At 39.5% G+C, this 27,332-nt stretch overlaps 1 long non-coding RNA gene across 1 annotated transcript; it reads left to right on the top strand.

Moving 5' to 3' along the window:
• The first annotated feature begins 1,982 nt into the window (after positions 1–1,982).
• Positions 1,983–4,057, top strand: LOC116421038. The gene is made up of 3 exons (XR_004231372.1): positions 1,983–2,078; positions 2,969–3,032; positions 3,594–4,057. It is a non-coding gene; the product is annotated as an uncharacterized LOC116421038 (long non-coding RNA).
• Positions 4,058–27,332: the final 23,275 nt, after the last annotated feature.

Genomic DNA, 27,332 nt, shown 5'->3' on the forward strand with positions numbered 1-27,332 from the left:
CCAGAAAGAGGAACTGTAGGATTAACCCTGAAAATGCCATGTTGTGGCCACTAAGAAACCTAGGAAATGCCTTCTCCCCCTCCCCCAATTCAGTCCCGGGGGTTGACATTGATTCACATAATGTTAGTAATGGAAGGGCCCTACTGGTTCATTTTACAGATGGGGAAACTGAAGACTGGAGACAAGTCATGCAGACAAGTAGAAATGTTAATGCATTTGGACATTTGAAGAAACATGGTCTTTTGGTAGGACTTGTTGTTGTAGGAATAAACAAGTCAAAGAGGAGGGAAAAGAAAGGTGTCAGTGGGGCAAAACCGAGGCCAGCACTTGTAACTGTCTAGAATATTGCCTTGAACAGAAAGAGGTAATTCTTCGCTCTTATAAATAAGGAACACACTTGATGGCAGAACTAAATCCATCAGCAAACAGGGGCCTGCCTTCTTTGTCCTTCCAAGCTTCCTGAGAATCTGAGAACAATGAACTTCAGTAGCTTCCTCTGAAAAATATGGATATAAATCTTGCTTTGGAGTAGGGGGGTAGTCCAGATGATCTTTTGGGTTTCCCTCCATGTCTAAGATGATGCTATAGATTGTAAGGAGGAGGTGGTTGTAAGGCTTCTTGTACAGACAATTGGTGACTCAGTAAGAGAGCCTTGAACCTGGAGTCTGGAAGCTCTGAGTTCAAATCCAGTCTCAGATACTAACTTTATGACCTGGGCAAGTCCCTTAAACTCTGCCTGCCTCAGTTACCTCATCTGTAAAGTAGGGGATAATATCATTTACCTTACAAATTTGTTGTGAGGAGCAAATGAGACAATATTTGTGAAAAGTGCTTAATATAATGCTTGGTACATAGCAGGTTCTATATAAATGCTTTCCCTTCTCCTCCAACCCTCAGGCTCTGGGCCTGAAATAGACCCAAACACCAGGTTCATAAAAACCATCTTTCTCTTTTCCAATACAATTGGGTTAAGTGACAGCTAGTAAGTGTCAAATACCTCAGGTCTTATTTAAACTCAGGTCCTCTTGACCCCTGAATGGGGGCTCTATCCACTGTGCCATCTAGCTGCCCCTTTAGAAAGGTCTTTCAAAAATCAAAGTATGAAACTTTGCCCAGGATAAGTGATTAATAAATATTTTAATAGGAATGAATAGATGATATTTGTTACCAATGTGGCATTAAGCAAATCCTTTAACCTCAGTCTGTCTCAGTTTCGTCAATTATATATAAGGCAAAAATAGCACCTACTTACCAGAGTTATAGCAAGTATCAAATGAAATCATATTTGCAAAATACTTTGTAAACCTTAAAGAGCTTTATAGAAGCTAGTCAATAGCTATTATTAATAATGGAGATCTGTGATTTTATCAGTATGTTGTTCAGTCACTTCAGACTCTTTGTGATCCATAAGTCCATGGAAAAACTGAGACTGGAATCCAGATCTGCCTCCGTTCCAGAGTACTATGTCTCACACCTCACTGCCGGCCTCATTTGCCATTCTCCACCCGTCCCTCCATCTAATAACCTCTCCTCCCTTACATCCCCAACACAAAGACCTGGGTTCTCTCCTGGGCTTCCTACAAGCAGAAGAAAGAGAGAGAGTGGAAAATCACAACCCACTCTGTCCTTCGCTTTTGCCTGTTCAATTACTGTAGTTGAGATAGGCACAGACAATCCAGTCCCAATAGCTTCTACATGACCAGGTCACAGAAACAGAATCATAGAATCATAGGCTTGGGAGAGCCGCTAGTCCAACCAGAACCTGGATAAAACCTTTGTGTGCCTGAGGCAAAGTTTGACAATTGTGATTCCCCCTCACTCCTTCCTCCTGAATTTGAAAATCCTACCTGCCCTCTGTGTGCCCATCCCCTGAAGCTTGGAGCTTTTACTGAGACACAGGTGACATCACAAAGTGGATACCTCAGTGCTATGAAAGGAGGAATTTCCTGGAGATGAAAATTTATGATTTTAAAGTCATTTGAAAAAGCATCCTCTGTGGCATCCCAAGTGTTGTGCCCTACTTGACTTACCTGTCTTGCTTGTCTTTCTGTGCCACACTGAGGAATTTTCTGGCACTGGTGAGTATGGAGTGGAAATAGGCCGAAATTGGAGTAAAACAGCCTAGATTCGAATCTTGGCTCTGCTAGTTAATGCTGGCATGACTTGCAGCAAGTCACATAACCCCTTTAGGACTTGGTTCCTAATCTATAAAATTGGGGATAGGAGTTTCTTTCTTCTTTTCTTTCCTCCTCCCTCCCTTCCTTCTTCCCTTCATCCTTTCCCTCCTTTCTTCTTTCTTTACTTTCCTGCTTCTCTCCTTTTTTCCCTCATTTCTCTTTCTCTCCTTTCTTCTCTCCCTCCCTCATTCCCCCTTCGTTTTTCTTCCTTCCATCCTGCGTCCTGCTTCCTTCCCTCTCTCCTTCCTTCCTTCTTCTTTCTTTCCTTCTATCCATTCTTATCCCCTCCTTCCTTCCTTTTCTTTCTCTTCTTTCTTCCATCCTACTCCTTCTTCCTTCCCTCCTATTCCTTCTTTCTTTCCTCTCTCTTTCCTTTCCTTTCTCTCATTCCTTCCTTCTTTCCTTCATTCTTTTTTTCTTTCCTTCCTTCCTTCCTTCCTTTTCCCTATTGGTATTCAGTGCCTCCAAAGTTTTTCTCCATATCCTCTTAATCAATCACTTGTTCAATCGATCCATATTTATTAAGCACCTGCTATTTTCCAGCCAGTGTGATAGGTTCTGGGGACAAACCAAAAATATAAGTGTCTGCCCTCAGCAGGCTTAAATTCTATCAAGATCTGTCTTCCTACACTGTAGCATAAAAAGAAAGAATCCTGAGCTAGAATCATAGAATTGTAATACAAGTTGAAAGGACCTTAAAAGTCATCAGGTCCAAACCAATCTCCCTCCCTCCCACATTTTCCTTTCCCTCTTCCTCTCCCTCTTCTTTTTTATCTATCTCTCTCAAATAGATGAGGAAGCCAAAGCCACCAAAGTGAACTGACTTACTGAAGGACACAACTGTGAGAGAATGAGGTAGGTTCCTGGTTCCAAATCCAACAGCCTTGCCTCCATACCAAGCTTTTTCCCAATCAAGTGACTAAGATTCTTGTCCTGACTCAACCACCAATGAGCTGTGTGATCTTGGACATATTGTTTCCCTTCTCCAATCTTGAGTTTCCTTATCTACGACATCTCTAATGTCCTTTCTACCTCTAAAGTTTCCTGTTTTGTAATAATAATAATAGCTAGCATTACATAGGGCAATTGTTAGGTGGCACAGTCAATAAAGAACAGAACCTAGAATCAGGAAGACCTGTGTTCAAATCCTGTCTCAGATACATAGTGTGATCCAAGGCAAGTCACTTAACCCTGTTTGCCTCAATTTCCTCATCTGTAAAATGAAGTAAAGAAGGAAATGACAAACCACTCCAGTATCTTTGCCAAGAAAACTCCAAAAAGGGTCAGACAAGTGAAAACAACTAAACAACAACAACAACAACAAAACACAATTTTAGCACAATATACAGTACTTTAAGGTTTGCAAAGCAAATTTTGAAACATTATCTCATTTTATTCTAACAACAACCCTGTAAGGTGGAATAAAACGACAAGAGTTGGAGTTGAGTAAAGGGAATGGAGAAGAAGAGGGTGAAATGAAATCATCAACAAATGACAAGAGAAGAGAAGGAAGCACAGATAAGTGGTATAGCTTTGAAAGTTATGTGTTGAATGTGGTATAAAAGCAAACTCCACATGCCAGAGATTCATTCTTTTGTAGGCCCATGCCTTTTGTGTTTTACAATGTCACTGAACATACTTTTTTGATTCAGTGTATATTTAGTTTGTAATTTTAATAATTAAAGAATAAAATGGGACACAGTTGAATCAGATGAGGCCGAGTAGGATAGTGTCAATAGATGTGGTAATGGAGTAGATTAGAAGAAGAGATGGAGTGGGGGGTAGAATGGAATTGAGATGAGTGGATTGGAATGGGGATAGACTGGAATGGCATGGAAAATTCCAGGCTCTCCTCTTTTGGGTGATTCTTCATCTTCAGGTTCTGATAGTCAAATGGCTCAGCTCCTGTTAGATCTCCAATGTGAGGGAACAGGAGGGACTTGGTTGTTCCTTCTTAGACATCCTACCTTAAGAGATAACCCTTCCTGGTTCCCTTGATAAGATGCCTTTTGATGGTCTTATGGAATTCAATCTCTCCAGAGTGGTTTGGATCCCTCCCTTCCCTACAGGAGGCCCAGCTCCCCTGCACCAGCCACCCCCACCATCTTCCCAGCTGTCATAACCATAGCCCCAATCTGACAGAAGCCCAGAACAAATTCTTGCAGAGCATCTGTGGGAGCTCCCTGGGGATTGGCACCTGGCATGTGGGCACAATGCTGCACCTAGAAAAAGGAAGTCTAAGTGACGGGTGACAGGATCTGTTCCCTCACCCTCCCCCATCTCCATTGCCTAACCTGGGGCACTGTAGTTCCTGTTGAGTGACTGTGGACTGCTCAGCATTTTGGCAGGTTTGTTCAACCATCAGTTTAGAGAGCTATTTTTTCTCTTCCCTGTTCCCTATCACTACCTGGAGGTGCAAAAGGAAACAAGGCCAAAGTGGAAGCAACAACTTCAATGCCACAAAACTTGGAGAAGAGGCCACCAAACCAGACAACCTCTGGGAGAGAAGCCAGTGTAGGTATTCTTCACTGGCTCTGGATGGTGACAACTGAGATTCAATTATTCCTTTTGGGACAGTTATCCATGACCAGCCAGCTCAACTGGGAATATCATCTTGGCTATTCCTGGGATTTCTCATTGTCTTCTTCTTCACACAATAAGAGCCAAGTCCCAGGCTTTTTCCTTTTGTCCCTCTGTCTTCTGCCTCAGAGAACTTCTCAGTTCTTACAGCCTCAGCTTCTAACTCTAGACTGATGACTCCTAAAATGGATTTGACCTTTCCAATGAATTCTGTTCTCTAATTCTAGCTTTCTTTTTTTCTCAACAGTATTTTATTTTTCCAGTCCATGCAAAGACAGTTTTCAACAATCACCTTTGGAAGACCCTGTGTTCCAAATTTTTCTTTCCTCCCTCCTTGCTAAGACCGCAAGCAAGACAATATAGGTTAAACATGTGCAATTCTTCTAAACATATTTCCACATTCATCCTCTTGTGCAAGAAAAATCAGATCAAAAGCAAAAAATGAGAAAAAACAAACAAAAGGTGAAAATACTATTCTTTGATCCACATTCAGTCTCCATAGTTCTCTTTCTGAATGCAGATGGCTCTTTCATCCCAAGTCTGTTGGTAATTCCAACTTTCTTGTCAAACCTTTCCACCTGAATCAATCAATTAGAAATAATTATCAAGTACCTACCATGTTCTAGGCACTAAACTAGGCAAGGGTGCAATTTTCATATTTTCCACTTTGCACATTAACTGGTATTAGTGACAATCAATTTAGGAAGAGGATCATTTAGAGGAGGGAGTAGCCTTAATGGTTACCTAGTCCAACTCACTCATTTTATAGAACAGACTTGGGGGTTGCAAAATTATGATTTATTATCAATATTTGATTTGTAAATCTCTTTTTATACCTGGGATCACATAAAAATTTCTCTGACAAAAAAGTGTCACAAATAGAAAAAGTTTAAGAAGCCTTATTATAGATGAAGAAACTGAAGTCCAAGGAGGTTGTGACCTGCCAATCATAAAGGTAAGTCACAGAGCCAGAATTCAAATCTAGAAATTGTGATCCATGGTCAGAACTTTCTTAACTCTTTCACATTGTCTCTTCACATATGAAGCAAGAGGAGAATATTCGGTATTGAGTGGAATTGCTAGGGCAGAAATGGAATTCTGGTGTTTCTCACTCAAAAGACCAGTTGTTTCTATCTCACACTCATTCTCTTAAAGGATGAGGAAAAGTCAGATAGGAGGATGGAAAGAGGAAGGTCTTCAATGAGGCTGATACATAGCCTTGTATTGGAGTATATAATTGGACTCAATGACTATTAAAGTCACTTCCTTCCTTCCCCAATACATGTAAATTGTGGTCAGTGAAGAGTCTGGCCAGGTTCAAATTGATGAAAAATGAGAAAGAACTTTGGGGGAGATCAAATAGTAGAGCTTTGAAAGCTGTATTATTATTAGTGGATTTCCTAGGAGATTTGGATTTAGGAAGCCCTAGATTAGAATCCTGCCTCAGATACTTACTAAGTGACTCTGAGCAAATCACTTAATCTCTGTCAGGCTTGGTTTCCTCATCTATAAAATGAAAATAATAAAATGAATAAAAAAGAATAATAGATAAAAATAAAAAATACATTAAAAACCCTCAATGACTTTAAAGGTCCTTTTTGGCTCCAAATCTATGATCCGATTATCATGTTTGGCATATAATAAGTAATAAATAAATACTTTTTGTTTCATCATCTGACATTTACATAGTGCTTTAGGATTTACAAAACATTATCTTTATTTACAGACTAAAAAAGCCTACCAAAAACCAACTCTAAGGCTCAGAAAGGTAAATTATTTTGTCCAAAATGACATGGTCTGTGATCATTAAAGGTAGAATTTGAACCTGAGTTCTACTGATTCCACTCTGCATTGCCAGTTTTTGTGTAGTTGTCTGGAACATATCAGGGAAGTTCCTGATCTGATCTCTGAGCCATGTGTTGGCATATGTTCCAGCCTGTTGGTTACCTGGCTTTCACTATATGTCTGACTCTGAATATTAGGCAGGACAAGCTTATTCTCACTCAATGCCTGCATGTTAAATCATTTGTTGTTCAGTCATATCTGACTCTCTGTGACTTCATTTGGAGGTTTTATTTTTTTGTCAAGGGAATATTGAAATACTTTACTATTTCCTTCTCCTGCTCACTTTTACAGATGAGGAAACTGAGACAAATGGGTTGTGACTTTCCCAAATTCCCACAGTAAATGTCTGAGACCAGACTGAATTCATAAAGAGGCGTCTTCCTGACTTTAGGTCCATTCTTTGTGCACTGCACCACTTAGCTGGCCCCTCTTGAATCATAAAACCATAGATTTAGATCTTAGAGTCATCCAGTTCTACTGCCTGGCCATTTTACAGATGAGAAACTGGGGCTTACAGAAATTAATCAAATCCTTCTTTGTTATTCTGCTGTGATAGATTCTTAGTATCTGATCTTTACTGAGCTGGTGACTGATTTTGCCCTAGATTCTTCCAGAATTTAAAGTCAAGGAGATTTGGGATCTGGAACTTCTTGTGTGACCTTAAGCAAACCAATTGGGGTCTCTGTGCTTTAATGTTTTTGTCCCCATTCCCCTAAATTACCAACATCAGATTTGTGAGGATGCAATGAATTAATGGATATGAGAGCACTTTGAGAAAAGAATAATTCTATATAAATACAAGAGCTTATTATTAGACTGTCAGGGGCACCCACTGGTACTATGGGGTTAGGTTAGGACATTTTTCAATCATTCATTCAACAATCAGTTATTGAGCAGCTCCTGGGAGCTCAGCCCTGTGCCAGTCGCTGCAGAGGACACATGGAATTAAAAGACACACTCAGTGAATGAATGAGTTTATAATCTAGCTAGGGAGGGAAGATAGACCCACTCATTCATCTACTCATCTCCATCCATTCAACAAACACCTGTTCAGCACCTGCTCTGTGGGTAATAATGGGGTCTCAGTATCTAAAGCTAGTTGGGAACCTTAAAGTTCAACCCTCTTATCTTACAGGGAAGGAGTCTGAGTCTGGAAATGACTTAGCTAAAGTCACAATAGAATATTAAATAACTTTTTATGGGTAAGAAAACTAAAGCAAAAAGGCTTTTCTGCTAAGGCTATACTTCATTCTGCTATCCGGTGCCAATGCTTTCTCTCCTAATTGCTCACATTATGGTACAATGGGTTTGAATCCCAATTTGGTTATCAGGGCAACAAATGGTTGTCGTCATTCATTCTTCCAATGACATCAGGAGGGGATGTCTTGACTCATAAATGAGTTGGATTTAAGTGAAATAGGGCTGTGCAAAGTCAGCAGCTCCACTCTCTTCTCCAGAGCCATCTAAATCCAGTGGCAAGACAGGTCAGGATGACTGGTGACAGCCCCAGATGTACTAGGAAATCTTAGTCTTTTAAATCTAAGGTCTTTCCCAAGTCTCTGCTTGTCTGAGGCAACACCCATTCAGTAGCTAAAGGCTAAGTGAGAAATAAAGTCGTCTAGTTTGCCTTCACTAATGAATCAATCAGAATGAGGAAGACCCTGGCCAGTATCTGGTCAGAACAGAAACTATTGCTGTTTATAATCTAAGCCATCAAAACCCAAACAGTGACCAAGTGAGTTTGGGTTGGGGCTATTACTGACCAATCAGTGAAAGCCAGAGTGATTTGGGTTTAAAGGCATAGTCATATAGCTCCATTTGAATCTCAGTGGACTCGTCTTTCTAAGTTCAAATCTATCCCTCAGACACTTTCTAGATGAGTGACAATGGGTGAGTCTCTTTACCCTGCTTGTCTCAGTTCCATCAAGTGTAAAATGAGCTGGAGGAAATGGCTAACCACTCCATTATCTTTATCAAGAAAACCCCAAATGGGGTCATGGCCAAAACAACTGAAGGAAAATAAAAAAATCAGCTACTTATTGCCTGTGACTCTGGGTAGTAAACATAAACATGATGGCTTCACTTTTTGTATCTATAAAATGAAGGGGTCAGACGTGATGACCTCTGAGATCTTTTCTAGCCCTAAAGATGTGATTCTGTAGTGCTTTACATTTTGCAGAATGCTTTCCTCAAAAGAACTTTGTGGATTAATTTCTCAATCTGTAAATGGAGATAATGCTTTGCAAACCTTAAAAGATACTTGTCTATTGAGTCAGGCAGTACATGTTCTATTAGGTCCATTTTGCAAAACAAGAAACAGACTTAAAGAGGGGAAAAGAAAGGCAGTATGATACAAGCCTTCTCTGATTCCTCTTGCTGCTAGTGCCTCTCCACTTCCACCCAGTTCCACTCTAATTGCCTTGTGTTTATTTCATATGAGAGGCAACTCAGAATAATTGGCTGGCCTCAGGGTTGAAAATATCTGACTTCAAGACATTCTTTGGTTTGGTGACTCTTGATAAATCACTTAAAGTCTCAATTTTGAAGGCAACTCCTAAGAATTTCAGAGTAGGTGCTAATTGTTAGTTGAGGGAGTTTCCTTAATAGGGATTCTCTATGCCAAAGAAATCACAGATTTGGTTCTCAAAATCACACACACATACTCACACATACACACCATGATTTACTTGAGGGCCCTATTTCCTTTGTCTTTGCCTGGCACATAATAATAAGTACTTGCTAATTAGGTCTTAGGATCATAGATTTAGAGCTGGAAGGGATATTTGAGATTATGGAGTCATGAGAGGTAAGTGACTTGCTTAGTAAGCACTTAAGGTAGGACTTCATACATTGTTCCCTGATAGACTATTGGAGAGACAAACAGACTAAAATGAAAAATGACACCTGAAACAATATTAGTCCCTTGAGAATAGTAAATGTTCTGTAAAGGAATGGCTAGAATGTGCTAAAGGCTGAATGAAAGGTTCAGTAAGTAGCCTAGCTCTAACATGGGGTGTTCACCTCCAGCAAGTGGAGAGAGCGTGGGTGGTTGATTTTCCCCTTCTTGTATGGCTGATTGGTCGATGATACATGTCCCTCCATTGGGTAGGATGGGTAAGCTGAATGTCGCTCAGTTACTGAATGTGCCAGGCTTCCTGGCTCCTTTATCCCTTTCCAGGATGCTTCATTGGAGGCTGGCTTCCTTTTGACCATACTGGGATTCTATGTAGGCTGATGGTGCTGGAATGGAGCTAACTGGCCTCGTTCCCCATTTCAACTCCAGTATCTCACTGCTCTTTCATTAAATTCTGAATGTCACCTTGGTGACTACTTCCCAGAATACCCTTTGAGAATTTAGAGCTGTTCTCTGTGGCTCCAGCAGCTGTGAAAATCCCACTCCTTTGTCCCATTGTACAGGGACAGTAATTGCCAAGGGACAGAAATGGTGTGGATGACTCCCCCCCCCCCCACTCCCCACCTTCCAGCTACTGCCACCACATTCCATCTTCCTGGCTTTCCTATCCCCCTTGGAGTTCAGAACAGCCTTGGGACATCACCCCCGTAAGTGGCCAAACAGGTCTTCAATATGCCCACCTTCCCTATTTCCAGATCTAGGGTTGTCCACTGCAGGGAAGTTCTAGGTGACACTTTGCCAATTTGGACAGTAAAACCAGTCTGCTGGTCAGTAAGTCCTAGAATAAGGGACAGAAAGTGAGAATTGTTGCTTGCTCTTTTCCTGAATCATAGAAGACCCAGGGAGGGCAAACATAATTGGTACCTGTCCTATGCTTCCATTTTGTCTTTGTTCACAAGGTATCTCTTCCTGAGATAGAGTATATACAGTGTGTCCCAGTAGAAAGAAATAGATCTTTGTGAAGCTGGAATTCCTTTAGAACATTTGAACTCATGAAGATGAGTCTTCCTGATCCCAAGCCCAGTGCTCTATCCATAGCTGCTTCTACCTTTGCCCAAATGACAGCATGATAGCTTAGCTCTTGAAAAGTGCTGCTGTGCCAGGGAGTATGTGAAGGAGATGGTGTAAAATAAGCCAAAAAGTTTTTATGAACGGGTGCAAAGTGAAGTGAGCTACAACCAGAGTAGCAATTTCTACAACAGCAACATTGTAAAAAATAATCAGCTTTGAAAAACTTAGTATCTTTGATCAGCACAATGACTGACCACAATTCCCAAGAACTCATTATGAAACTTGCTAAATACTTCCAGATAGAGAATTGAAGTACTGAGTGCATATTTTCTTCTTTTTCTTTTTTCTTTTTTTTGGGGGGATGACTAATGCAAAAATTTGTTTTGCATGACTATATATATTTGTAATGGCTTTTACTTTTTTTTTTGCTTTTTTTGGAGGGGGGACATGGCTAATAGAAAGTTTTATTTTGCATGATTATATATATTTGTAATGGGCTTTGTTTTTCTTGCTTTCTCAATGGGTGAGTAAGAGGGAAGAGGGAGGGGGAGAATTTGGAACTAAAAATAAAGTAAAATTGAATTTGAAAAAATCTCTGACATTCCAAAAGGCTGGAGACCTTGGTTCAAGCTATTTATTAACCATGTGAACCTTATACATGTTAGTGTATTTGTGCCTCAGTTTTCCTTCAAGGTTCTTTGTTTATATTCTTCATTCTAAGGTCTTGACATTCTGGGTTTTCTACTCTAAGCTCCCTTCTAACTCTGATATTAATTGTTCTGTGTTCTAAGGACTCTATTAACTCTAATATTCTATGCTCTACATTCTCTAACCCAGCCTTAAAGTTTGGTTGTTCTCTTCCAAGGAGCTGTTGGGGGCAGTAGAAATCCCATTATCTGAGCCAGTCATTTCACTATGGTTTTAGTATTTTGTTATCTATCTCCGGGAACTGAGGGTTCTCAGTCCCTAGACCCATTTTCCATGCCTATACAGACTTCTTTCCCCTGCTTCTCTCCCTTTACCCCAGTGGCTTGGGCTTAGCACATTTCCTTTCTGGCTTACAAAAGGAGAAAGCTCTGGGGGAAGAGGATGTATACAAACAGAGTCACAACTTCCCAGCAGGAAGTCCCGGTCACAGCAGGGGGTGGGAGGGAAATGAGCTAGTCTATTCAGGGGGTTCTCCTGTGAAATTCCTGTGGCAAATTATTGTGTCCCTGCCTCTTTCCAGAATTAAGAGACGTGCCATCCCCATTGCTAGGGTTTGCCCATTTCCTGCTTCCCATGAGACTTGGCAAATGTGACTCCTATAGCCAAGGTGAAGCTCCCTTGAACTTGTATAGTGAGGGACTGGCAGAGAGGGCTTGGGGGAAGGAGGGTTAGTTGGAGTTCTAATCCCAACTCCTTGCTGTGTGGGCTTGGGAAAATTGCCCAATCTCTCTTTTCATTAGCTTTCCCACCAGATTTAGTGGGGGTGGGACAATAGCCTGTGGGTGAAGCAGTGCCGACCTAATGAGACTACAGAAACTGGAGAGATGAAAACCTGTATAATATTGGGAATGAGAAGGAAATAGTGAAAAGAGGCAGGGGTACCAGAGGAGATAGCTTTCCCTGGGGAATCTCTGGAGGGCTTTCAGGACCCTATTAGCTGCCTTTAAAATGCTGATAGCTCAGGGACTGATCTTCTGGAAGGCAAAAGAACAGAATCCTAAAATGTTGGCTCTGGAAGAGATTTTTGTGATCACCAAGTACCCCTCCCTAATTTTACAGATGAGGAAACTGAGACTCAGAGATGAAATGATCTGCTCAAGATCACACTGCTAGTAAAAGAAGAAGCTGGAATGCAAGTATAGTTCTTCTGACTCTTAAATCCAATGCTATCTCTGCTCTGTTATAGTCTCTCTAGAATCCAGATGTCAGGACTATACAGGAGAGCTGTGCTTAACAGATATCACATGACTTAGAAGTTTCTTATGTACCTAAAAAGGAAAGGTCAAGGCAGGTAGTAATGTCAACAGATGCCAGCATTTCCTCAGGAAAATAACCATTTTCTCATCCAAATTCCTGTTTTTGGGGGATGGGGTGGGGTGGGGTTAAGTGACTTGGTCAGGGTCACACAATTAGCAAGTGTCTGAAGACAGTTTTGAATTCAGGTCCTCTTGACTCCAGGGCAATATCTACTATAAACTACTATATACCTTTATTTTTTTTCTTTTGCAGGCGATTAGGATTAAGTGATTTGCCCAGTGTCACACAGCTAGTAAACTAATTCCTTTAAAGTGATTCTTAGCACCCTTCCTCCAATGCATACACACATCCTCTCCCCCACCCCCTTCTCTAGGGGCTGGTTCTGATCCCATCTCTAGTGCCAGCAATTCTCCCTGGCCCTTGCTTATTGATGTCAACAGCTGCCCCTTGTAAAGCATGTGGGGGATGGGGTGTCTGTGTTGGGGGGAGGAACAGGGTGCCTGAGGTTAACTGAGGGTATCAGGCCAGAGAGGGAGAAGATCAGATTTAATGGGGAAATAATGAGACTGCCATTTCTCTGATTTCCCTTTAATCTGGTATCTACCCATACAACCTCCTGTGCTAACCCCCTTCCCTAGTCAAGGCTGGAATAGGGATGGTGGGAATAGTGAGGACAGGAGCAGAGGGCTCTCCCAATAACATGGCCTCCCAACTATTTGCTGACCTGCTTCTCCTAGGTCTTCTGCCCTCAGGGATTATGTGGCCACAAAAGCTGAAATTCCTCATCTCCCTACCCCTGGCTGACTCCATTTTCAACCTAAGCCCCTGGGCTCAGGCTCAGATGGCAGGGAGAATTACAAGGACAATGGGCCCCACGGGAGGGACTATATGAGTTTGGGGCTCTTTGGCCCTAACTAGGAGCTCTGTCTTGTGCTTCTCATGCCTTAGCTGGTCTAGACCTAGGAAACACTGATAAACACAGAGGGTGCCTGTCCTTTCTCTAGATTGCATCTAGTTACCTCCTGCAGGGATTATTACAATTTTAGAGAGACTATAGACTCCTTGAAAGTGGAGATTGATTTATTATTTTTGTATTTGTATCCCTGGCACCTAACACAATGCCTGGCACATAGTAGGCACTTTATAAATGCTTTTTGATTGATTAATCCCAGGTTTAGGACACCTGATCTAGTCTAACCCCTTCATTTTTTAGATGTAGAAACTGTCCATTTCTACATGCTCAAGGTCATGTAGCTAAGAAGTGGCAGAATGTCTTTTGTTTTTCCAAAGAGAGGGGATGGATTACAACTGCAGAAAGGGCCATATATTGCTAGAGAGGGCCAAGGTGTAATTTAAATCCTTATTTGTGAATGGGGAGGGGTAAAAATGTTACTTGGAAGGACAAAAGTATTTTTAAAAAGTATTTAAAAAAAGATTATTGATAAAATATTTTGAAATTAAAAAAAAGACGGTACAAAGCTGGAACAGCTAAGCAGGTGAAGTAGATAGAGCATCAGCCCTGGAGTCAGGAAGACCTAAGTTCAGACACTAGCAAGTTGTGTGATTTTGGATAAGTCACTTAACCTCAATTACCTTACCTCCAAAGGAAAAGAAAAGAAGTGGCAGAGCAAGAATCTCAACTGAGGTCCTCTCACTTTAAACCCCAAATTCGTTGCATTCCAAAACTTTAAATTTCATTAAGAACTGTATTAAAAATCCCATTTCCCCAAGATGCAAAACAATGTGATATACATTATACATTTATATGTAAATATTAAACATATTTACATATCAGTCATGTTGTAAAAGAAGAATCAGAACAAAAGGGGAAAGCTATAAGGAAAAAAAAAATTTAAAAAGTGAAAATAGTATACTCCAGCCTTCATTCAGATTCCATAGTTCTTTTTCCAGATGTGGATCGCATTTTCCATCCTGAGTCTTTTGGGATTGTTGAGGAGAATTAACTCTATCAAATTTAATTTGATCAAATGTTGATGTTACTGTATATAATGTTCTCCTAGTTCTGCTCACTTCACTCAGCATCCAAGGTCATGGAAGTATTTCCAGATTTTTCTGAAATCTACCTGCTCATCATTTCTTTTTTTTCCTTCCAAAATTTTCTCCATTCTTTTCTTACCTTCTTCCTCCCCAGATCAGCAAGCAATCTGATACAGATTTAATATATACAATCTTTTAAAACATATTTTTCATATTTGTCACGTTGTGCAAAAAAAAAAAAAATTAGACCAAAAGGGAAAAAACATGAGAAAGAAAAAAAAGGTGAAAATACTATTTTTTTGATCCACATTTAGTCTCCATCATTCTCTTTCCAGATGCAGATGGCAAACATCTATTGGAATTATCTTGAATCACCACATCACTGAGAAGAGCCACATCTACCACAGTTGACCGTCACATAATCTTACTGTGTACAACACTCTGCTGGTTCCATTCACTTCACTCAGTATCAGTTCATGTAAGTCTTTCGACCCTTTTTGAAAATCTGTCTGCTCATCATTTCCCACAAAGCAACAAAATGTAATCATATTAATATACCACAATTTATTCAGCCATTCTTGAATTGATGGATATTCTCTCAATTTCCAACTCCTTGACAGTACAAAAACTTGTTCATCATTTCTTATAGCACAATAGTATTCCATTGCATTCATATACCATAACTTATTTAGCCATTCCCCAACTGATGGGTATCCCTCAGTTTCCGATTTTTTGCCACAACAAAAGAACTGCTACACATATTTTTGTACATGTGGGTCCTTTCCCCTTTTTAATGCTCTCTTTGGGATACAGAATTAGTAATGATATTGCTACATCAAAGAGTATGCACGGTTTGATTGCCCTTTGAACATAGTTCCAAATTGCTTTCCAGAATAACTGGATCAGTTCACAACTTCACCAATATCACATTAGTGTCCCACTTTACCCAAATATTTGCCAACACTTATTATTTTCCTGTTATCCTCATTTTGTAATGTCTCCAAATACAGCATTGATAAATGCCTCTCTGTCCTTATCAGAGAATCACAGAGCATCAGAACTGGATAGGACTGTAGGCATTATTCCATTAACTTTTTCATTTGAAATTAAAAGCTTTAATTTACACGAACTGATGCTGAGTAAACAAGTAGAACCAGTAATATATTGATATACAGTAACAGCAAGAATGGACAATGATCAACTATGAAAGGCTTGGTTATTCTTGGTGGTTCAATGATCCAAGGCAATCCCAATAAACTCTGGATACAAAGCACCAGTTGCATACAGAAAAAGAACTATGGAGATTGAATGTAAATCAACACATGCTATGTTCACTTCTTTTTTCTGTTTTTATTTTCTCTCTCTTGGTTTTTCCTTTTTGTTCTGATTGTTTTCTCCCAACATGATTCAAAAAACAATGTGTATTTAAAAAAGAAATTTATAAAAGAAATAAAAAGCTTTATTGATATCTTTTGTTTTTTACACTATAGTCATTCCCTGATATATGCCCCCATCATTGAACTTTTCCTTGAAATAAAAGAAAAATATTACTCAAAACCGATTGACCAAAAATATTTTTAAAAAAACATTTGCCAACTATGCAGCCTTTCAGATTAATAATCTTTTCACCTCTCTGAGAAGAGTAGAGTTCATTTTATCATCTATTCCCTAAGACCAAGATTGCATATTACAAGCAGTCTGAATTCAGCTACCTTTCAGTATTGTTTAAATTTACATTATAGTAGTCACTGTTTTCTTGGTTCTGATTACTTTATTTTGCATCAGTTCATACAAGTCTTCTCACATTTCTCTGAACTCATTTCATAGTTTTTTATGGCTCAAGGCTATTGTATTATATTCATACTATATAATTTTTTCAGCTGTTTCATGGATGATGGGCAACCACTTTTTTTGCTGCCAAAAAAGTATGTTATGAATATTTTATTATATACAGAGGCCTTTCTATGACCAATCTCCCTGGGGCAAAAGCCAGTGATGGGTTTGCAGGGTCTACACTAAACTAATGTTGACTGACTTTCTCAAACTTTCCTATCGAAGTCACCAATATCCTTTCATTCACCCAGGTTCACTTGGAGCAAACCAAAAGTCTTCCTCCTCACCTCTACTCCATAGCCAATCAGTTGCCAAGTTTTGCAATTGTATTGGTATTTGGGTGACACAATGGATAGAGCACTGAGTCAGGAGTCAGAAAAATCTCAGTTCAAATTTGACCTGACCCTTGCCAGGTGGGCTAGCAGACCAGACTTACTAAAAATTTTGCCTGATTTCTTATTGTTGTTGTTAGTCCTTCTTCTAAAAGGGGATCAATGAAATCACAAGGTTGACGTCTTGAACTTGCACATGATTTGGAATTTAAATGAAGCAGAATTGAACAAGTCACTCAGCCTCTGATTGCCTCAATTTCCTCAACCATAAAAGGGGGATAATAATATCACCTTTTTACCAAAGTTATTGTAAGGATCAAATGTGACATTAGTGTAAAACACTTGGCACAGAACCTGGCACAGAGTAGGCACTTAATAAATGCTTGTCCTCTTCTTCTTCCCTTCTTTTTTCTCTTCCACTATATCTCTGGCATTTATCCACTTCTCTCCATTCATGCAACAACTAGTTTCAGGCTTTCACCTCCTCTTACCTTGACTATTACAATAATCTCCTAATTGGTCACTCATCCTCAAGTCCCTTCCTTCCCCAAAATATCTTCCTCATAGTTGTTGGATTTCCCTAAAGCACAGTTCTGACCAAGTCAGTCCCTCGCTCAATAAACTCCAGTGGCTCCCTATTACTTCTAGAATCAAAACCAAATTCATCAACTTGGCATTTAAAACCCTTAAAATCTGGCTCCATTATAGCTTTCTAAACTTGTCATATATAATTCCCTTCCTTGCACTATTTGGTTCAGCCAAATTTGTTTCTTGCTATTCCCCCAAAATAGCATTCCATTTCTTACAAATCCTCCATTCCTAGAATTCATTCTTTTCTTAAATTTATCTTTTAGAATCAGCTCATATCACACACACACATATTTGTCATTTTATTTTTAAATATTATTTTATTTCCCTCAACATTTAATAAATAATTTTTAACATGCATTGGTTTTCATTCTGGAGAGCAATTTGGAACTATGCCCAAAGGACAATCAAATGGTGTATACCCTTTGATCCAGCAACACCATTACTAGATCTGTATTGCAAAGAAATCATCAAAAAGGGAAAAGGATCCACATGTCCAAAAATATGCATAGCAGCTCTTTTTATAGTGGCAAAGAACTGGAAATTGAGGGGATGCCCATCAATTGGAGAACGACCAAACAAGTTGTGATATATGAGTATAATGGAATACTATTGTGCTATAAGAAATGATGAGCAGGTGGATTTCAGAAAAACTTTGAAAGACTTCCATGAATTGTTGTTCAGTGAAGTGATCAGAACCAGGAGGACATTTTACACAGTAACAGCAATATTTGTGGTGATCAGCTGTGATAGACTTAGCTCTTCTCAGCAATGTGATGATCCAAGTCAATTCCAAAAGACTCATGATGGAAAATGGTATCCACAATTAGAGAAATTACTACAGAATCTGAATGCAAATTGAAGCATATTATTTTCACTTTTTGTTTGTTTTTTCTTTCTTGTGATTTTCCCTTTTGTTTTGATTCCAATCCAATCCTGGATACCAGATTGAGTGACCATGGATGAGTTAAATCAGATTAGTGCATCAATCATGCATGAATCACTATGTACCAGGCACTGGGCTATATTCAGTGAAGATATAAAGAAAACATGGTCTCTGCTCTCAAGGAGCTCACATTCTAATTAAAGAGATAACATGTAAACAACTATGTATAAACAAGATATAGACAGTGTAAATGAGAGGTAATTTCAGAGGGAATGAATTGAGAGTAGGGGCAAGGGCAGGGATATGAGGACAGAAAGGCTTCTTGTAGTAGATATGATTTGAATTGAATGGTTTTTGTGGTTAGATTTATCTGGTTCTGAGAGAGAGAAGTTGAAATCCCCTACTAATAGTTTTGTTTTTTATTTCTTCCTGCAATTCATTTAACTTCTACTCTAAGAATTTGGAAGCTATATCACTTGGTGCATTTATGTTTAGTATTTATATTATTTCATTATCTATGTTGAACTGAGTCTTGAAGGAGTCCAAGGAAATTGGGAGGCAGAGATGAGGGGAAGTGCAAAGATATGGAGAATTGAAGTTGAGGTGGCTTATTTGAGGAATAATGTAGAAAGGAGTAAAGTATAAGAAGCCTAAAAAAGAAGGAGAGGACCTTTGTGAAAGAGGGGTTGGACTCGATGAAAGACCCTCAAGCTCTAAATCTATAATCTTCTTATGACTAACAGTTGAAAGGAGGGAGTGAGGAACAATAGTACTCTGTTGCTAAGGAGCCCAGTTCTAGCAATAGAAACTAGAAGAGGTCAGAAAAAAGAAATTTATCAGTGTGATTTATTTTATTTTATTTTCATTTTTTTATTTAATAGCCTTTTATTTACAGGTTATATGCATGGGTAACTTTACAGCATTAACAATTGCCAAACCTCTTGTTCCAATTTTTCACCTCTTACCCCCCACCCCCTCCCCCAGATGGCAGGATGACCAGTAGATATTAAATATATTAAAATATAAATTAGATACACAATAAGTATACATGACCAAACCGTTATTTTGCTGTACAAAAAGAATCAGACTCTGAAATATTGTACAATTAGCTTGTGAAGGAAATCAAAAATGCAGGTGGGCATAAATATAGGGGTTGGGAGTTCAATGTAAAGGTTTTTAGTCATCACCCAGAGTTCTTTCTCTGGGCGTAGCTGGTTCAGTTCATTACTGCTCCATTGGAAATGATTTGGTTGAGTGTGATTTATTTTTAAAAAATAGCTAACATTTAAATAGCATTTACTATGTGCCAGGCACCATGCTAATATTATCTCATTTGATCTTCACAACAAACTTCGGAGATAGATACCATTTTTATCCTCATTTCACATATGAGGAAACTGAGGCAAACTGAGGTGAAGTGATTGTCCAGAGTCATACAGCTAGTTTCAGAGGTTGAATCTGAACTCATCTTCTTGACTCCCAAGCTCACTGCATCACTTAACTACGCATATAATAGAGACAATTTCAAGGAAGAAAGGGAACTTGGACAGGATGATGGTGATGAACTTGACATCAGAAAATACAGGTTCTAATTCTGGGTTTCAATATGACCTATGGAATAGTCATGGCTAGTGATACCACTCTCTTGGATCTCAGTATCCTTGAAGAAATGAGGATAATATTCCTACCTCATAGGATTGTTGGAAGGAAAATGCTTTTAAAATCTGAACATACTATAGAAAGATGAGTAATTAGACTTTGGGTTGGTTCAGAGGATATTCAAGAGTACTAGGGTACCATCTTTCCTATCCTCCCATCTGGTTCTAGACAAGATGACTTCAAAAGTTCCTTCCAAATTTGTGAAAGAGAAGCCTCTTGCCTAGATTCAGCAGTCCTCCTAGGTTGCTTTTTGTGGTTCTCTTCCAGGAGTGTGCTTGAACTGGCCATCTAAGACCAATTGTTAAATTTTCAAGTGGGCATTTATACTTAAGAAATCAATGAACACTACAAATGATTTGATTTATTTTTGTCTTTATTTATTTATTTTGTTTGTTGTTTAGTTATATAAATTAAATAAATATAATAATAAATTTAATTTAACTTAAAATAAAGGTAATTTATTGTTTTGTTGATTGTCTGGACTTTGTTGTTATTGTATCTAATATCATAATATTGGGGTAGTTAACTATTTCTTTATCCAATGTGTCCCCATTTTACAGATGAGGAACTGAGGCAAAAAGGGTTAAATGATTTGTCCAGTTTCTTGTACCTAGTGTCTGAGGCTGAATTTGAACTTCAGGCCCCATGGTCTGTCTACTGCATCACTTAACTGCCCCTTGTCTAAACCAAAGAAAGTGATAAAGAAAATGTTGATAATGTAGGTCAAATTTTAAAATATAGTGTACTCTGTACATTTCCTTTCAAAAGTCTGTTGTTAAACATTTACCAGCACATCCCTATTCCTATCCTGCTCTCTGGTATGGAAATCACATTCATATTGGCGTTGGAGGTCCCGGTTTTGAATTCTTCCTCTGATGCACACTATCAGAGTGACCCTGGCCAAGTGACCTAACCTCTGGTCTCAGTTTCATTACCTGTGAATAAGGAGCTTGTACTAGATGATCTTTAAGGATCTTGCTGATGCGGCATCTAGGCTTCTTTGTTCCTTGGAGAACCAGGACATCAGCTCACATCATGTTTTTCTTTCAGCTGCAGAATTACAGCTAATTGTGGGCCACTGGCTGTTTGTTCTCTCATAATTTGGGGTCAAGTGGTTAATTGAGCCTGGAATAATCCCTTGTAGACCCAAACAGGGTAATTGTGACAAGATACACACACCCCTAGCCTTATCACCCCCATTGGTCCCCACAGCAGGGATTCCTCAGCTTGGGTGTTTTGGGGTCCCAAAGCAGCAGTAGTGACTTTCATTTACACATTTTCATAATTTTTAGGAGTCCCTCCCAGCAGCTTATATTAAATGATCTGAAAATATAAGGAGGAAAACCAGGGTGTAAATAAAATAAACTGCAAGAATCAGGGGACCACTCCTCTTTTTTCAAGTCACCTGGTCTGGCCAGAATCCCATTTCCGGGACTGTTTGCACATCTTTGCCTGGGTAATATCAGGGACTGTTAATTGCAGGTAGGGGGAAGGGTACAGAGTGGAAAGTGCCACTGGGGTGGGGGAAGCTGCTTAGAAGCAGGATTCCTTTTCTCCTTCAAAATGGGAGGCTCCCCCAAATTTTGCCGGTTGAATCATCAAAGCGCTGGTGACCTCTCTGTATGGAAGCTGTCTGGCAGTCCCGAGCCCGGAATCACTGATCAAAGACCATTTTTCTCCCACTGGCAGGATTCCTCATTATCTGGACAACACTGAAATTCATGCCGATTCTTTTCTTTGGTCTTACTTTTAGCCTTTTTCTTCCTCCCTCTCTCTTCTCTTCCTCCTCCCCTTTTCCCAACCCCCCTCCCTCTCTTCTTCTTATCCTAGCTTCTCTCCCTCTTCTAGATTATTTCTTCCTATTCTTTATTATTTTCCCCCTCTCTAGGAATGGTAGCTTGGCATTATATATCAATTTAAGGCTTACAAAGTATTTTGCATACATTATCTCATATGAGCTTCACAATGACCTTATAATAAGTACTAACAGCATTATTATCGATTCAAATCAACTAGCATTCATTATGCTCCTACTGAGTGTTTAGTATCTGGCATATAAAGTGACAAAATAAGACAAAACAATTCCTGTCTTCCAGGAGCTGAGAGGATTAGGACAGCAAAGGGCAGTTAGATGGAGCAGTAGATGGAGCTGTTTGTCTGGAGTCAGAAGACCTGGGTTCAAGTATAACCTCAGACACTTTCTAACTGTGTGACCCTGGACAAGTCACTTAACCTTGTTTACTTCATTTCCTCATCTGTAAAGTGAACTGGAGAAAGAAATAGCAAGCCACTCTAGTATATCTGCTAATAAAACCCATAATGAGTGAAAGAAATAAATAAAAAAAGGGCAGCAAGTAGTGCATTGTGGAAATTGAGTGAATCACACTGATACCATCTTGTGACTCAATTCTGGAGCTAGCTTATTCTCTTTCTGTTTAATTATGAGTCTAGTCCAACTTCTGACTTGTGAGAAAGTTCTTCAATTGTGAGAACTAGGAGAAAACTATTGCATTGTTTGAACTTCGCTCTGCATGGCTGGGAAGCTGGACCACCTCTACCTACGGCTTAGAGACTTAAGGATCAGGTTATGCTGACCAGTTCCCTAATCAGATCCAAAGACTGATGTAAGGAGTTTTCTCACAATTATACATCTCAAGAAATCTATATATCTTATCTGAAAATTGATCAGTTATTGTTTCCATGATCCTTTGATTACATACAGACAGTTGTGGAGAATGAGGCACCTCCTTTCATGATTTCAGGGAATTGCACCTGTTCACTTTTTCCCTCAACCTGGAAAATCCCTAATCTTTCCTTTGATTAGAAATCAGATTACCTAATTTTGAGTCCTAGTGAATTGTTTTCTTTTAATTAATTTTCCTAATTTGAGTCATTATTTTTAACATTTAAACATTGCTGTATGCAGGGCTCAGTGTCAAAGCTAGAAAGGCTGAGAAAGGCTACTAGTCACGATTTGTTGGGCAATTGGGCATGCATTGCTTAATAAATCGATATGCTCAAAAGCTTGAACTTTTGTCTCTTAAGCCATTTCATCTTTCACCCATCACAGAATTTACACTCTGGTGCAGTGGCAAGAGAATAGTGTGTGGATAGATCAATAAAAAATATATACAGCATAAGGTTATTTGGGGAAGGAGCATTCAACACTGGGGATATCAAGAAAAATCTCTTGTAAGAACCCTTACCTGAGCTATGGGTTGGATGAAAATAAGAAAGTGAAGAGGGAAATTATTGTAGACCTCCAGGACAGGTTGTTCAAAGACATGAGACGGGTTGTCTCATATGGGACCAGCAAGTAGACCAGTTTAATTTATGAGTGGGGAATAATATATGTAACTATCCTAGAAGAATAAATTGGGTTAGCATTATGAAAATCCTTAAGTGCCAGAAAGAAGAGATTCCATTTTATCTTAGAATTTGTAGTTCATTTCCATTTTTCAGGAGAGACCTCAATAATTTGTCCGTGGTCATCCAGCTGATATCAGGGTCTCTACAGATTCTAGGTCCAATGCACTTTCTATTTAGCATGTGCTCTCTCTCCCTCTTCTTCTCTGCCTCCTTTCTGTCTCTGTCTTTCTCTGTCTATGTTTCTCCCTTCCCCTCTCTCCCTCTCTCTCTCTCTCTCTTTCCCACTTTTCCCCCTTCCCTCTCCCTCCCTCTCCCTCTTCTTCTCTTTCCCTTAGCCTTCTCTCTTTCTCCCTTCCCTTCCCCTTATTCCCCCCTTCTCTCTTCCCTCTCCCCCCTTACTTCTTTTTCTCTCTCTACCTCCACTAATTGCCTTCTCAAGCTTCTTCAGAGTTTCAAATTGCTGAGGGAGAACCTGTAGCCTTTTCTTCCTTGGTTCTGTGCCCCTCTGCCTACAACAAGGCAAGTGATGTCACCTGATTTATTGATGATTCTCATACCACTAAGAGGACTGAAGATTCAAAAGGGCCATCCTTGCTTATCCTTAGTTTCTTCATCTGTAGAAACATCTGGATCAGTGCTTTGTCTTAGTCTGAGACCCCTGAATGTAACTGCCAATCACTTTGTTTCCTCCTTCAGGGGGCTTTGCAGCATAAATCTTGTTTGAATTCTGCCCCAGGAATTTATCAATTATTTGCTCAAGTCACTTAATCTGTATCAAGCTCATTTTCCTCATCTGTAAGGAGGATCGGTTGTACTAGAGTAGATCTTGTTCAGTTGTAAATCTATGATTCAATAATTCTTGATTCTGAGTAGATGGAGGTCTATCCCTCCCCCAGTCTCTCCCCTTTTCAAGGATTTTGGTTCTCAAGGCAAATAGAGGAATTTCAGGCAGATGCTTAATGGGGCTTGGGACTAAGGCCAGGCACAAACATAGTCACTGTGTCAGAGATAGACAAACTATCTGAGAAAATTAGCAGGGCCCCTGAAAGCAGGGCTTTTTCAGTCAAAAATGAAATAACATTTTAAATTTCTCTATCTCCCTTCTCTTAGAAGAGATATTTAAGATCTCTTCCCCTATGGGATCTAGAAGCAACAAGGTACCAGCCTGTGCTTCCTCCATTGGAATTTCATTGACTCTCTCCATTCACACCCCAGCTGAAAATTATTCCATATTTGATCCCAGAGTACTTTGTGCTAATTTGTATTATATTCATTTTAAGTTCCTTTAAGGCAGTCATTGTCTTCGAAGCATCTTCCCAACTTACATTTTGCATCCACCCTCACACAGAGTCACAATCCTCTAAATCAATGGTTACCAACTATAGCACCACCACCCATCATTCCCACCAACTATAGCATCTCCACCACCATTCAAAATTACAAGGAAATAGGAATATTTATTGATTGAATATGGATGACTAGGAATCTCCTTAGGACCAATCAGACCAGCTGAACATAAGCAGACAGTAGGCTGAAGTTTGACTGCTTAGAACACTCCCTATGGGATCTCTTCCCTCAAATTTCTAAGTCTCCATCCTACTCCTTCTCTCTCAGCTAGTGATGACCTGGCTTCTTCCCTTACTTAGAAGATTAAGGCCATCTATCTCAGCCTTCTCATATCCCCTCCTCCATTCCTCAATGTCTCTCTTTACTCCCATCTCACCCCATCATCTTCTCTTCCTTTTCTGCACTCTCAGAGACAAAAGAGACCTTCTCTTTTTCAAAGTTAACCCCTGCACTTGTGCCCTGGGTCCCACAGCTTCCCATCTCCTCTGAGACCTTGCCTCATTAATCATTGCCTCTCTCATCTTCAGCCTTTCCATCTTTGCTGGCTAACACCATTCTCAGGTCTTTCCTGTTATACAATAATATTCCTGTCACTTCATTAACCCTTCAAGGTACTGTCTAATCCAACAACCCAAAAGCATTTTTGAAGAGCCTGATATATGCTAGATACTGTGGGATACAAAGAAGCAACATAATCTATTCCTGTCCTATATTTTTTCCATCTTTCCCCTGCTAAACTTCTTGAAAGAGTCATCTGTAAGCCCTCCCTTCATTGCCTTGCCACCCACTCACTCTCCAAACCACATAGAATTACTGAATGTTAGGGACAGAGGAGACCTAAGGGATCATCCTGTTCAACCCCCTCATTTTAAAGATAAGGAAACTGAGACCTTTGGACGTTAAAGAACTTAACTGATGTTGAGCACTTAGTAAGTAGCAAAGCTTGGATATAAACCCAAGTCTTCTGATCTCATAAACTTATTTCTAAACCTCTCCCATTCAACCAAAGCTGCTCTCTATAATGTCATCAATGATCTCTTAAATGTCAAAACCATTGACCCCCTTTTCTCCCAGTCCTCTTGAGTGAATAAAACAAGAAGTATTTATTAAGCATTTATCACAAATTGAGTATTTGTGATAATCACCAGGGATGAAAATATAGAAGAGTTCTTGCCCCCAAGAGGATTATTTTCTAACAGGAGCAGACATAGGAAAGAATTACATTTTGGATTAGTAAATCACAAGAATGATAAATAGAGCAACAGAAAAGTTGATTTCCCATAGAGACAAAATGGGTAGCACACAATGAATAGAGTGCTGGGCCTGGAGTCAGGAAGAAGATCTGAGTTCAAATCTAGTTTCAGATTTAGCTGTGTGACTTTGGAAAATACATCACTTTGATCTCTGCTTCATTTTCCTCTCCTTTGTAAAATGGGGATAAATAATAGCTAGTATCTCCTTTTCAGAGTTGTGAGAATCAAATGAGAACATTTGTAAAAGTATTTAGCACAGTGTCTGGCCCATATTAGGTGTTTAATAAATGATCATTTCCTTCTTTCAATAGCAATATTGATTGATTTATTGTTCCAGAGCTGTAGGATAAGCACATATGATTAAGGTAGAATATGAAATATGGCTGAAGTTAGGCAAGGTAGAATGGTTTATGTGACTCATTGAGCAGGACAGCCTTAGGGCAGGAGTTCCAGAGTTGGGATAGTTAAGTCTCCCAGGAGAGCATTGAAGCAGGGTCGATGGCAAGAAGATGGTCTTGACCTTTCAATAGCATTTAACATAGTACTTTTCTTGATAATTTCTCTACTTTTCTATAATACCACTATTATAATTCATAAATATTCTCTCATCCTAGAAATGTGGATGTGTTTCAAGGCTTTATCCCGGTTCTGCTTTCCTTTTCTTTCTACATTCCCTTTGTGATTTAATCCACTCTAATGGCTTCAATTGTGGCCTCAGTGCAGATGATTCCCATATTCAGTCCTAGTCCCACCCCCACCCCAGCTGTGTAGCTTTGCATCTCCAACTGCATATACTCACCTGTTTTTTTTTTTTTTTAACCATACTGAAATCCACATACAGAAATGTGAAGGATCTGTGATTTCATTGGCAAAGGAATTCCCTGCATGGAAACTCCTTTCACCAACAGCAGGTTGCAACTAGCCCAATAAATTGGTAGATAAGTATTAGGGCATTGTCTAAGGTACATGGGGGGTTGTAATTTATCCAGGATTAGGTTAGCAGTGTCAGAGGCAACATCTGAACTCAAATCTTTCTAAATCCAAGCCCAGCATTCTATCTTTGGTCTGTACCACCTCACCTCTTCTCAAATTAACCTATTCTGTTTTGGAACCCTGCCCAAGAACTGAATGAAAACTCACTTAATTCACTATATCCAGTCAGCCCCGAACCATTCTTCACATCTCATCAACCATCCATCAGGAAGCTAGGACTTATCCAGCATGGGCATCAATCAAACAAATATTTATTAGGAATCTGCTATGTGGCAACATGGTCTGCTCTTCATCAAATCCAAACCCTATCCCCTCTCCAACCTTCTTGCTCTTCCAGAGAACAGTAATTAAATCAATGCTATCATTACTATCAATCATCAGTTTCTATGAAGCTCTAATCAATTGCCCTTTATTCAAAATCCCTGTTACTTCCCAGACCAAAACTCCCTTTTCTAGCCACTGCTTTCCTTTATGTGCTATTTCCCCCATCATAATGTGAGTTCCTTAAGGGCAGGGATTGTCTCACTTTTGTATTTTGTATTCTTATCACCCTAGCACAAGACCTGGCAACTTAATAAATGT

Source organism: Sarcophilus harrisii, chromosome 1, assembly GCF_902635505.1.
Source record: "Sarcophilus harrisii chromosome 1, mSarHar1.11, whole genome shotgun sequence".
Classification (NCBI taxonomy): domain Eukaryota; kingdom Metazoa; phylum Chordata; class Mammalia; order Dasyuromorphia; family Dasyuridae; genus Sarcophilus; species Sarcophilus harrisii.